The sequence below is a fragment of the Triturus cristatus genome, chromosome 10 (genome assembly GCF_964204655.1).
Source record: "Triturus cristatus chromosome 10, aTriCri1.1, whole genome shotgun sequence".
Lineage (NCBI taxonomy): Eukaryota > Metazoa > Chordata > Amphibia > Caudata > Salamandridae > Triturus > Triturus cristatus.
This window is the reverse complement of record NC_140593.1, coordinates 896,390,229-896,403,580: the sequence shown is the minus strand read 5'-3', so window position 1 is coordinate 896,403,580 and position 13,352 is coordinate 896,390,229. Positions and strand designations below refer to the sequence as shown.

General features: G+C 55.1%; 1 protein-coding gene across 4 annotated transcripts in view; it reads left to right on the top strand.

Annotated features, from left to right (window-relative positions):
• Positions 1-13,352, top strand: part of SMARCC1 (SWI/SNF related BAF chromatin remodeling complex subunit C1) — a 958,790-nt gene that overhangs the window by 36,513 nt on the left and 908,925 nt on the right. The window lies entirely within an intron of this gene.

Here is a 13,352-nt window from a genome sequence, read left to right as displayed (position 1 = left end):
CCGTGGAGCGTCTGATGCCGGATGCGCAAGTTTAATGAACATGTATGAAATGTTTGCCCGCCCTCGCTTTAGGTTTTAAAAAAAACATTATTATGAAATATTCCTGGAAGCATGTTGTAACTTCCTTGCACCGGGGCCTGTGACTCTCAGGACACCACACTCCCCTGTGTGCGGTGATTTTGGTATCGTCCCGCCATGTTACCGCGCTGAACTCAACTTCGTAAAGCTCCGTCTGCAGGTGATTAAGTGTCTTTACGTCATGGCGCTACACTGGACTGCTACTAACTCTCTCATTGTGTGATTTACCAATGTAGGCAGCAGCTTAAGGCGGCACTACACTTGTATGCTATTACGTATTAGTAAACTTTACTGCACTACTGTATTTAAACTTTTGATGATTGCACAGTTATAGTGCCTCACTGCACTGTAGCGCTTTAGTGGTTAACCTTGTCCTACCAGTCGTGCTTCTCTGTGCCGCACAGTTGATATTTAACTCTTTCAGGATGACAGTTATACTGCTACACTGCAGCGATTAACCTTGCGGTACTAGTCGTGCTTCTTGGCGCTGAACTGATGATATGTAATCCTTTGATGGTTACACAGTTATACTGCTACACGGCAATGCAGTGGTTAACCTTGTGCTACTAGTCGCGCTTCTCAGCGCTGCACTGCTGTGTTGTTTACCCTTTGATGGTTACATAGTTATACTGCTGCGCTGCACTGCACTGCACTGCAAGGCTGCAGTGGTTGACCTTGCGATACCAGTCGTGTTTTTCGGCGCTACACTGCTGTGACGCGCACCTCTTGTGGGTGTATTCCGTGCTCTGTTCTCTAAGGCGAACCTCGCTGGACAGAAATGAAGCGCTTTACGTGGCAGTAAGGGGCCATAGGAGCTTTACTCCTCCTTAAGCGCTTTTGGCTGCAGCGGTGGTACCATCAGCGCCTCGTATTACCGCAGCATGCAGTGGTGTTTAGTGAGTTACTGCTGGTGGATTCCACCTCTGGTGTCAATAAATGTTAGAGGTTACCAGTAGCGTCACAAGGATGCCCTGGGCCCTACAAGGAAGGAAAGTGTACCCTTTGACTGCTGAAGGGGCAGTAGAATGCAGCATTATTCAGGGTTTCCAGTGGCACTGCACCCGCTGCACCAATAGTAGCTGCGCCCTGGGAGTTTCCCTGAAGTGTCACACTGCAATCCTTCTAATATAGCACAGAGAGCTATACGCAAAGCCCTGCGTGCAAACTGCAAGACATGGTTTAGAACTGTATTTTTTTTTCTCAATCTGTTCTTGTGGGGCTGCTAAAAGCAGTTTCTTTGGTTGGTCATAAACGACAACACCAGGCACTGCATTGCTTTTTAAATCCTGACTTTGCGTTTCTCTCAGCTACCCAATCTTAGCATATAATTCCTAACAGTAAACACGATGTGTGACTCCTACATCTTGAAACCCTCTTTGTGTTATGTGACATCCTGTACATTGTTTTACACTACACCTTTAAATTAAACAGCTTTCTTAAAACAGCTGCTAAACAGCGCGGCTTTGGGACATATAACAAGCATAGTCTATAGGTCTCGCCTTTGGGACCTTTTATAAGTGTTTAGTTATCCAGCACAATATCCTTGGTGCAACATCAAGTGTTGCATGGCTAAATTCTTATATATATATTTTTTTCTTTTAAAAAAAAAAAAAACAGACTTTTATTAATTTTCATGAAAATACACATTCAACCCCTCCGCCCACTGACTGGGCAACAGCGAATGCCAGGAGGAAATACCACAGACATCCCGCCAATCTCCATATAGAACCACATCCAATGTCCCATAAGGTGTCCACGATACCCTGCAGTCCGTCTTGCATGGTCGATCCAGTTCAATGAAGTGGAGCAAGAAAACCCCCACCCCCCCTCTCCAGCACACAAACGTCCCCAACAGAGCCCCCCCCACCACCCTCCCAAGCAAGTAGTCAGCCACTAAATTGTGCAAGAGAGCAGCTATGACTCTCATACCACCTATCATACTCCCCATCCCACGGGACGCAGTAGTAAATGGATCAAGACCATCGGGGGAAGTTGCCTAACATGGTCCCATTGCCCCCCACCCCCCTGCCCTGTACTCCCACCTGCGGTGAAGGGTTTCTGAAGGGCCCCCTGCCATGTCCCCCTCCTCAAGGGCCTCCTCGTCGACTACAGGGGGATGCTTGAGCAGCTCCAGGAGTGCCACCCATGCTAGTGTCATTTCCTGTGATTTCTCGCTGCCACTACGCCGCGCCAACCGCAGTCTGTAGTTCCCTTTGCTCTCTGCCCATTTCACCATCTCACTATTCCATCGCACTAGACTAGGGCTCTGCCTCGCCTTCCAGTGGGAAGTAAGTTCTCGTTTAGCCAAGATCAGCCCCAGGTCTATAAACTGGCTGGTGACCTTAGTCTTGGTAGTGTGTGGGAACCAATCCAACAAGCAGAGTCCGGGCTTCACCGTTGGCTCCCTCTCTGTCACAGTCAGCAGGGCAGTCATCACCTCCCGCCAAAAGTCTCCCACCTGCTGGCAGTCCCAGAGCATGTGGAGGAAATTCGCCCCACCCTGGTCACAGCGGGGGCAATTTCCCGGCCCCCCCCAAAGTACTCAGCAATTTTACTAGGGGTGAGGTAGGCCCTATGGAAGATATAAAATTGGATGAGCTGTAAGCGCGCGTTTCGAGAACATTTCCACGGCCGCTCCACGATCGCCTCCCAAGACTTCTCTGCAATGGGTTCTCCCAGGTCCGCCTCCCACTTGAGACGCAGCGCCGTCAGCGGTTGGCTCATGTCGCTAGTGATCCGTCGATAAAGGCAGGTCACCGCTTTAAAAGTACCTGCCGCCATCACTACATATTAGTACAAAAGGGGGTGGTGATGGACGGAGCATCAGAACCAATCAAACACTCACACCCAGTCAACAGATCTGGGTTTGATCCATCACCGTTCTTTAGCCCACTCTGCCACCCCAGTTCAGACATGGCCATATGCAAATCAGTCTGACCCTGTGCCTCATGGGAACAGTCCAGCCCGAACTGCCAAGCCATGCCTTCCCTGGACCGGAAACAAGCTTCGTAGGACCGGTTTCTGGCATTTCAGCCGTCTTCAGCCAGGCTTGCTTGAATCCAGTGGCAAAGTGAGCAAGGGACTCACGTCTGAGCATACCCTGCCAACTTATGGCAAACAAAGCAATAACCACTGGATTCAAGCAAGCCTGGCTGAAGACGGCTGAAATGCCAGAAACCGGTCCTAGGAAGCTTGTTTCCGGTCCAGGGAAGACATGGCTTGGCAGTTCGGGCTGGATTGTTCTCATGAGGCACAGGGTCAGACTGATTTGCATATGGCCATGTTTGAACTGGGGTGGCAGAGTGGGCTAAAGAACGGTGATGGATTAAACCCAGATCAGTTGACTGGGGGTGAGTGCTTGCAATGTTCAACACTCCGTCCATCATTTCCTTTGGTTTTTGCCATCACTACATATTGGCAAGCGAGAGATGTACCCGGTTCCACCAGTCCCTTTCGCCAGTGCTTCCTGATGGCCGCAGTCAGGGCAGCATGCAAGAGAAAATCCCCCCCGCAGGAGATCATGGCGCTCACGGAGGTCCTGAAAGGGGAGAAGACTACCGTCCTCATAGAGATCACCTATGGCCGTGACTCCTGCCCCCTCCCAGGCCAACAACTGATTCCAGTCTCCCCCATGAGGCAACACCTTGCACATCCGCAACGGGATCTCAGGAGTATAAGGGGTCCCCACATGCGTCCTCCTGGCCAGACGCGCCCAGCATTGTCTAATCATCCCCAAATCCGGCGGCAGTGAGGCGCCTCTCAGCGGGACTCGTAACAGCACACAGGTCAGGAAGTGCCAACTCGGATCCGACCCATCCTGGTCCTCCGTACGCCTAATGTGACCCGCCACCCACTTCGTAAACCATTGAAGCTGCGCGGCATTATAGTAGGCCTCCAAGTCCAGCAACGCAAGGCCCCTCTCTGCCCTGTGCCTCTGCAGGGTGGTTAACGCCACCCTCCGTCTCCCAGTTACCCAAAGAAACCCCGTAATCAAAGTGTTCAGCTGTGTGAAGAGTCTACTCGGAATCCAGACGGGGAGGGTCCCAAAATAATGGAGAAACCTAGGCAAGATGATCATCTTCACCAAGGCACCCTACCGGCCACGGATAGCGGGAGGGTCCCCCAGAAATTGAAACAGGATTTTGCTCCGCGCACTGCCCGCCCCACATTGCCCTCCAGAAGATCAGCGGGATCATGATAAATCTGAGTCCCCAAGTATGGCAAACATCGGCACTCCCACGGGACATCCCCTGTCCTCGATTGATCGATCTCGCCCGGCCTGGTAGGGAACAGACATGATTTGGTCCAATTCACCTTGAGGCCCGCCACCCTCCCCAAGGTCTCCAGCAAGTCTCGCGCTCCTCGTAGGGCATCCCCAGCATCCGGCAGGAACATGAGGAAATCGTCTGCATACAATGCTGTGTGCTGCACTCTTCCCTCCACTAAGAGCCCTGGGAAATACCGCCCTGACCTAGCATGAGCAGCCATGGGCTCCATTGCCAGAGCAAATAATAAAGGGAATAACGGTCATCCCTGCCTCGTTCCCCGAGCGACTGTGCAGGCATCAGACATCAAGCCCCCCGTCCTGTACCAGTGCAGTAGAAGCACTGTAGAGCAGCGCCGTCCACTGTACAAAGCTTTCCCCCAGTCCGAACTCTCGCAGTACATTAAAAAGGTAGGGCCACTCCAGACTATTGAAAGCTTTTCCGATATTGACCGCGAAAATGCTAGCTTCCTCCTTGTCATAGGAGTTGGACCCCAAAATTCGCAGGAGTCTGCGTACATTCATCGCAGTGTTGCGGGAGGGAATAAACCCGGCTTGGTCCGCATGGATCAATGTCGTCATATGAGGCATCAAACGACGGGCCAAGATGCGGCTTAAGATCTTGTAATCAAGATTGAGCATCGCTAAGGGTCTGTACGAGGAACGACCCAAGCCGGTTTGCCCAGCTTGAGAAGGGGGACTATGAGGGCTTCACGTGTAGAGGTAGGGAGGGCACCCTCCCGACGCGCCGTGCCACCAGATGGGGAGCTAGAACATCCGTGTAAGCTGCATAAAATTCAACTGGGAGCCCGTCAGTCCCCGGCGTTTTGTTCCTGGCCATGTGCTTTGACGCTGCGTACCTCTCCTACTCAAATATCCCGGCCCAGAGCCTCGGCGTTGTCAGCCTCAAGCCGTGGCAACTCCGCCTTAGGCAAAGATTCCTCATCCCCCGGAGTCCCGGGTCCCAACATGCTCCGGTATAACTCAGCGTAATACTGCAAGAAACGATCATTAATGCACTTTTGGGTGTGAAATACCTCATCCCCTTGCCCACTCAGCTCCATTATCAGGGTTCCTCTGCGCGCTGAATTTGCTAGCCAAGCTAGCAACGCCCCCGCCTTGTCCCGTTCGACATGCGCCTTATCTGTGTAGGCCTTGGAGTCAAAGCAACGCAGTCTCTCAATTTGGACTGCAAGCTTCTCGCATGCCTCAAGTAACCCTGCGTGCTTGTCCAGGCACTCCCTCTCTGCCACGCGCAACTGCTGTTCTGCCTTCTGTACGTCATGCAGCAACACTCTGCGTGCTCCCACTACCACGCCTATACAGCGCCCCCGAACTACTGACTTAAAAGCGTCCCATTCAACCACCCGAGACGATGCCGTGCTGGTGTTAAGTCGAAAATATTCATCAATGGCCAACCCAATAGTAGCCCGGAACACTGGATCCTCTAACTTGTCGGGACGAAGTCGCCACGTGGGGATGGCGGGGCGATCCCGCAGCCAGTGCAAGATTGTTAACAGGAGGTTATGATCAGACGATGTCCTAGCTAAATATTCACTATGGACCATTTCCCCATGGACATCTGGGGAGCTAAGGATCGAGTCCTGCTGAACAAGTAGATCGGGTAACGACGAGAAGTAAGAATAATCCCTGTCAACAGGGTGATGCACCCTCCAGGTATCAGTCAGCCCCCACTGTTGCTGCCGGTCCTGCCGCACCCTAGCCAACCGATGGACCGGAGAATCTGCGAGAGGGGGATGAGATCGATCTAGGAAGACATCAGTGATGCAATTAAAGTCGCCACCCAGGAGCACTGAGCCAGTCAACAACCGGGCTAGTTTCCCAGAAAGGTGCGCAAAAAAGGAAGCCTGATCTGTGTTCGGAGCATAGACACTCCCTAAAACAATGTCCCTGCCATCTAATCTCCCCGTCACCACCACATAGCGACCATCAGGGTCGATCACCTGCCCAGTACTCTGAAACAGTACCCCCGCCCGAATCCAAACCAACATGCCCCGTGCATATGCCGAGTATGTGGTACAGAACACCTGCCCCCGCCGTTGCAGTGCCAGCCCCTCTTGTTTGTTTAAGTGCGTTTCCTGCAACAGTGCTATCTGCACCCCACGTCTTCGAAGATGAGCATGAATCGTGTGACGGCGAGCCATGGTGTGCATCCCCCTAATGTTCCACGATATACACTTAATACCTACGGCGGTAGCCATGATATGGTAATGAAAACGCTGCTCATCCTACCTCCTACTGCGACATGCTTGGCCCCACCCCACCCTCCTCTCCGCAGCATCCCTACTCCCACACCGCAGGATAGGCACCCTAAAACTAGCCCCCATCCAAACAAAAGGAACCATCAACCTTGCCAACATGGATAGTGAGACGTGTGCCGACACAAAGGGACCCAAATCCCTCCCGACACTCCCCCGCCAAGTGTGAAAGAGCCAGCAGCAGCCCTCCAGGAGACCCTCTAATGACATTCAAGTGAGATCAACTCCCCTCCATTCACAGGACAAAGCCCCTCCAATAGTCAAACCTGGGTGGCAGTACAAGCACGTCCTACTCTGCCATCCAGGCCCAGATCAGCCAAACAAGTCCACCGTCTGCGGAGTGACCTCCGGAAGTTCAGTGTCGGAGTCCCCATTCGTGCTGGCAGACGGAGAAGACCCAGAGCCCTCCAACACTCGGCTAGAAGAAGCAGAAGCCAGGCTGGAGCCACCTTGACTGATCGCTACCACCGCCTGTACAGCTCTGTCTCCCTCAAGTCCACGGTCCAGCAGCGGTAGAGCCCCTGGCGGAATCACAGCAGTAGGGGATCGCCTCTCCGCAGCGCTTGCCGGCGGACTCCACACCGACCCTGCCTGTCGTGTCTCCAGCCAGTGCAACGCGTCCTGTGGGGTGGTGAAAAAGAGGCTACTGGGGCTATCCTCCACTCGCAGCCGTGCCGGGAAGAGCATCACATAGGAAATGTGGAGTTGGCACAATTTCCGCTTGAGAGCAATGAAGGAGGCGCGCTGTTTCTGGACCTCCCGGGTATAATCCGGAAAGAGAATCACCCGGGAGTTATCAATCTGTAGGTATTACTTCTCGGGAGCCTGCTGCAGGAGGTGGTCTCTGTCCCGGTAGTGCAGCAAACAGGCCACCATGGGTCGCTGGGCGCTCCCAGCTTAGGAGCCCTAGCCGGGACCCTGTGGGCCCTCTCGAGGGCGAAAAACGGGGATAACCCCTCCGGCGCAACCTCCGACCGCAGCCAGCCTTCCATGTACCGGACTGCATCATTCCCCTCCGCACGTTCTGGAACACCCACTAGGCGGAGGTTATTTCTGCGAGAGCGCCCCTCGCTGTCTTCTGCTCTCAGCTCCAGTACCCGCACCCTGTTCTCCATCTGTTCCAAGGAACGCTGCAAGGTGGTCACTTTGTCTGGTACCTCCTCTAGTGTCCTCTGTCGCCTTCACCCGCTCCTTCAAATTCTTGTGATCATCTTTTAATAAAGCAAGGTCCACTTCTATAGTGTCTATCTTTGTTTCGAGGGCCGCCCCCGGACGCTGTGATGGCCTGCATTATATCCACCAAGGTGTAGGGTCTTTCGTCTTCAGATCGGTGCCCCCCCATCTTCGTCCTGTAGGACAACAAATCCCCGCCTCTGCGCTGTGCGCCCCATCTCAGGTGCACACCCAGTACCCCCAGCCTCCAGGCACCTTCCACTCCAGCAGCTCCCAAGTGATACAGTCAGAGGCAACCTCAGGGAAGCGCAAGTGGGGAGGTCTGCTACCTTGGTGCCAAACAGGCCAGAGGAGTCCGGGGGCTGGACCCCGTATCCCCCCCCGGTCACAGTGAGAAGGATGGACGGGGGAGCTCCGTACAACCAGCACCTCACAGGGGACAGTCCATAACCCTGCATGGCTCTCCGGTCCTCCGCGAGTCCCCGCAATGCAGTGGCACGCTTCAGGGAACCAGCGGCCCACGGGCAGACCCCCAGGTCACAACCTCCCCAGGTAAGTATCTCCAGTCCATAGTCCGTAGGTGAGAAGCACGCGGCCACTCCTCCAGCGCCCACCGTCTTCACTAGCCCCCCACATGCTGGCCCCGCACTCACCACCAAGCATTCCGTCACTCCTTGGGGGGGTCAAGGAGGAGAGGCAATCCATAGGGACAGCGAGACACCAAGCCAAGGACGAGCAGCACCGGTGGGCCCACAGCCAAGCTCCGCCGCCAGCAGCAGGGCCCGATGTCAGGGGGGCAGCCACTCGCTGCCGTCGAGGCCTCTTCACCGCCAGTCCGCAGCGCTCACCGCACCAGAAGGGGTCCACCAGCACACCAGGCCGTAGCAGGAGGCAGGCAGCAGGTCTGCTCCGCCGGCCCCCCAGCAGCGTCCTCACATCGGGCACAGTGTCAGGTAGGCCGCCTCTCCAGGCTTTCACCGGGCCGCCATCTTAGGGCCATGCAACACCACCCGATCTCGGCTCCTCGCTTTCTCCGGTCTCCTCTGGGCCAACCAAGCCGCCGCCAGTCTCCGTAGCAGGGCCCGCGCCAAGGTATCTGACTTCTCAGAGACCGATGGTCAGCCCCCAGAGAGCAGCAGGCCGCAGCGCTCTCACCAGCAGATCGCAGTCGCCATCTTGGGGTGCCGCAGTCAGACACGCGGCGGGGGAAAGAAGGAAGCCGTTCTTTGTTGCCTTAGTGCCCCCGTTGTCGAGGGAGCACCCACCGGGCCACCAGGTATGCCCAGTCAGGATGGTGGGGGTTAGGGGCACCCGTGAGTCCGCAAGATCTATGCGAACGGAGGGAGGCCACGGAGGAGCTCCGGGATCCTCGACCTGCTACATCGGCGTCAGGCAACGCCCCTTCGTTGCATGGCTAAATTCTTATAAGGTCCCAAAGGCGAGACCTATTGGCTATGCCAATACTTGTTCAAAGATTGTCGCTATCTACATTCTCTTCCAATTACCTTTCTATGCTTTTGTGAACGTTTTAGAGGAGCGGATGAGAGGGTTCCTTTGCTCAACAAATTGGCCTCTTCTTTTCAAACCTAATCCTCATCCATTTGACCTCTTACAAGATCCTTTTTGTGTTGAAGTGTAGAGTACCCAGATTTTTAAAACCTAAAACCAGTACAGACGGTAGACCTAGAAGTAGGAATAAATGTTGGGAATAAACCAAGGGCACCAACGGACCATGACCAGCTGAGTATAAAACCAGGACTAGAAAAGTGCCAGTAAGTGCTTGTAAGGCAGAATGAGAGAGCCTGAAGAGATGTGCAAGGATCCCTTAAAATAATTTGTTTTTCCTACTCGGTGGCACTGAAAAGAGAACCTGCAGAGCTGCTTTTTTCAAACTGGGTAGATAATTAGCATGTGCCACCTGTCACATGTGAAATGAGAACGGTGCAGAACACAAAGTTTTCAATGAATATCTCCTCTTCACGTGCTAATGATGAATGAGAGATAAAGGCCAATGAGTCTGAGCGCTAACTGCTGGTCTCATCGGAAATTCATTCACCTCTCTGCCTTTTACTCTTCTGTGTGAATAAGATCTGAAAGAGACACGTTAGTGATAGATTCCTTATCTTGAAATATCCACAGGCGTTAGACTGGATCCGGAAAGTTTTCGTCAGCAGTACCCCTGCGCGTCGGTAGGCGTCGTACGGCTCCGCGTACGTCACTGGCGTCGTAGCCGCCGAGATGACGTCGTCGGAGCTACTTAGACGTGCACACGCGCGCTGACGTCAGTTCTTTCTTTTTCCGCGCAGATCCGAGAGAAAGCAGTACCCCTAGTTAAAAGTTGTAACTTGGTTTCTGACACCTTCTTTGTCGTGTACTTGGCTCCTGGTGCAATAGAAATGCCCGGGTTTAAGTCCTGTAGGGCATGACATCGAAACATGTCGGTATCGGCCCCTCACGACGTGTCTCTCTTCTGCTTGGGGCATGCCCATGACCCCGAGACGTGCCCCGATTGCCGGGCCATGGCGCGGAAAGCTTTGCGGGAGCGTTCCCGAAAGTTGTTGGAAGTCTGGCAATCGGTTCCGCGCTGATCAAGGTCCCGATCCCGTGGGAGGTCAAGGGACCGGTCACGGAGCCATCTGCATCGCTCAACGGAATCGGGGACAGGTAAGTCTCGGTGCCATAAAAAGTCGAAGAAGCGTTGTCGCTTTTCTACTCTCCACCGGTCGCGGGACGCGGTGGAGGGAGCGGGCGGTAACTCTCCCGTGGCTCGGTTGGAGCCTTCGTCGTTGCCTGCAGCCTACCCTCCCTTTCTGGGGCCGCACGCGACTTCGGACGAGGTGCAGGCCTTTGTCGGCTTTGCGCCATTTGTGTGCCTCGCCAGGTCCCTCCGGAGCGCTATCAGGCCCCGCGGATCCGTCGGAAGGGTTTGCCCCCGTGCCGCCGCTTCTGGCCCCGGCCACGCCGGCACTATACCCCGCAGCGCCGCCGGCTCCAGTCTCGGACGGGGCGCCAGCGCCGGCCCTGAATCTGCTCCAGTGCCCGGCGCGCCGCCGCCGGACGGCGCCGACCTGGGACTGGTATCTTACCCTCTCATTCCATTTCTTGGAGGGGAGTTTATCCTGTTTCCCAGGGCACCTCGTCCTTACCGGCCCCTTCAGCAACCGGTAGATGAAGGGGAATACTGGGAGGGGTCTGAGGACCCTCTTGCAGCTCAATGCGAGGATGAGCTTGAGTGGGAAGGCGATGTGGAGGGTCCAGTAGATCTAGATTTCTCTCCGCACCCTGGTACTCTGTCCCCTTCTTCCATGGCCACGGAGGAGGTTGGGACTTTTTCGGTGGTTTCGCATCTGAGGCTCTTAACCTCGGGCTCCCTTCTGTACCTATCGGGACCAATCTCCTGACTGAGGTCCTGCAGCTGTAGTCCTCCTCTGCGGAGCCGTTACTGCCCTTCAATGAAGCGCTTACTGATATCTTGTTGGGCACCTGGATTAAACCTAACACAGGAGCCCTTATAGACCATGGTGTGGCGCGCCGCCATCGCCCGGCGATCAAAGCTTTCTCACACAACACCCGACGCCTGAGAGTCTGGTTGTCCAGGCTTCTGCCTTGCCTAGTGCGTTCCCTTCTGCTCCTCCAGACAAGGAATCTAGGAAACTGGAGCAGTTTGAGAAAAAGATTTTCACATCTGCCAGCTCTGGGTTGCGGCGGTGAATTCTGCGTGCCTGCTAGGCTGCTATTCCCATTCTATGTGGGACACTGTGGCACAGGTGCTGCCTCAGTGCCCTATGGAAGCTGGGGCGGTTCTCTCCTAAGCCATTATCGAGGGGAGAGCTCCTGCAAAATGTACTATTCGTTGTGGGCTTGACACGGCTGATTCTCTTGGTAGGGCACTTTCCACAACTGTGGCGCTCCGTCGTTCTGCTTGGCTCCGAACTACTGGCTTCTCTGGGGATGTCCAGAACACCCTGTTGGGCATGCCCCTAGGCGGTACATGCCTCTTTGGTGATAAGGCGGATAGCACCCTGGAACGTTTTCAGGACTCTTGGGCTACGGCCCAGTCATTGGGTCTCGCCACCACGCGTACTCCCTCGGGGCCTGCTTTTTGGTCCTTTCGAGGTCAAGGTCGGGGCGCCCAGGTGCGTTCTTTTAGACCCGCAAGGCTGCGCAGCCACAGTCTCAGTGCAGCCGCGAACATGGGACCCACCGTGGTGGCTCCCGAAGACAGCAGACAGGTCAGTCCGCCACCTCCCCTGCCGCCGCCTCTAAACCTTCCTAGTCCTGTGTTTCAGGCCCATCTGACGCCAGTGGGTGGCAGGATTCGCCATCACCTACCCCACTGGCGCTCCATTACCTCAGACAGGTGGGTTCTGCAAATAGTACGCAGGGGCTATTCCCTCCCCTTTGAATCTACCCCTCCGGCCATGCCACCTCAGTACCACCACATGTCGGGGGAACACTTGGCACTTCTCCAGCAGGAAGTTACGGCCCTCTTGGCCAAGGGGGCCATTGAGCGCGTTCCGACCCCAGAAGTAGGTTGTGGTTGTTACTCCCTCTACTTCTTGGTTCCGAAGAAGGTCAATGGTCTGCGCCCTATCTTAGACCTCCGGAACGTTTATCGCTTCCTCCGGAAGGAGAAGTTCAAGATGCTCACGCTAGCTCAGGTCTTGTCTGCTGTAGACCCGCAAGACTGGCTGGTAGCGTTGGACTTGCAGGATCCTTATTTTCATATTCCCATCCTGCCAGCCCACCGGCGTTACCTACGGTTCACGGTGGGCCACGAGCACTTTCAGTTCACCGTGCTCCCTTTTCGGCCTTACCAGCGCCCCTCGTGTGTTCACGAAAGTGATGGCGATGGTCGCAGCTCATCTGCGCAGATCAGGGGTTTCAGTCTTCCCCTATCTCGACGACTGGCTGTTGACAGCGGGCTCGCCCCAGGCAGTAGTCTCCCACCTCCAGACTACGGCCGACCTCCTGCACTTGCTGGGGTTGTCCATCAACGTGCTGAAGTCTCACCTGATTCCCTCTCAGAAGATCCTCTTCATCGGAGCAGTTCTGGATACGGTGCAGTTTTGGGTTTATCCTCCCGAACAGCGAGTCCGGGACATTCGGGCTATGACTCAGATCTTTCGGCCCTGGTCCTGGGTTTCGGTCAGGAAGACACTGAGGCTGCTGGACCCCATGGCCTTCTGCATCCTGCTGATCGATCATGCCAGATGGCATATGCGGGCTCAGCAGTTGGACCTGAAGTTCCAGTGGACGCAGCATCGGGGGAACCTGTCTGACTATGTCCAGATCTCAGAGGGCACTGCACAGGACTTGTAGTGGTGGCTCACGAACCAGCGATGGGTCAGCGGCAGATCCCTCTCCCTTCCCCAACCGGAGCACATAGTCGTGACGGACGCGTCCCTCCTGGGATGGGGCGTCCACATGGGAGAGGCGGAGATCAGAGGCCTCTGGTCTTTGGCGGAGTCCAAGCTCCATATCAACCTTTTTGAAGCTCAGGGCGATCCTACTTGCACTCAAAGCATTCCTTCCCGCTGCCAAGGGGAGAGTAGTGC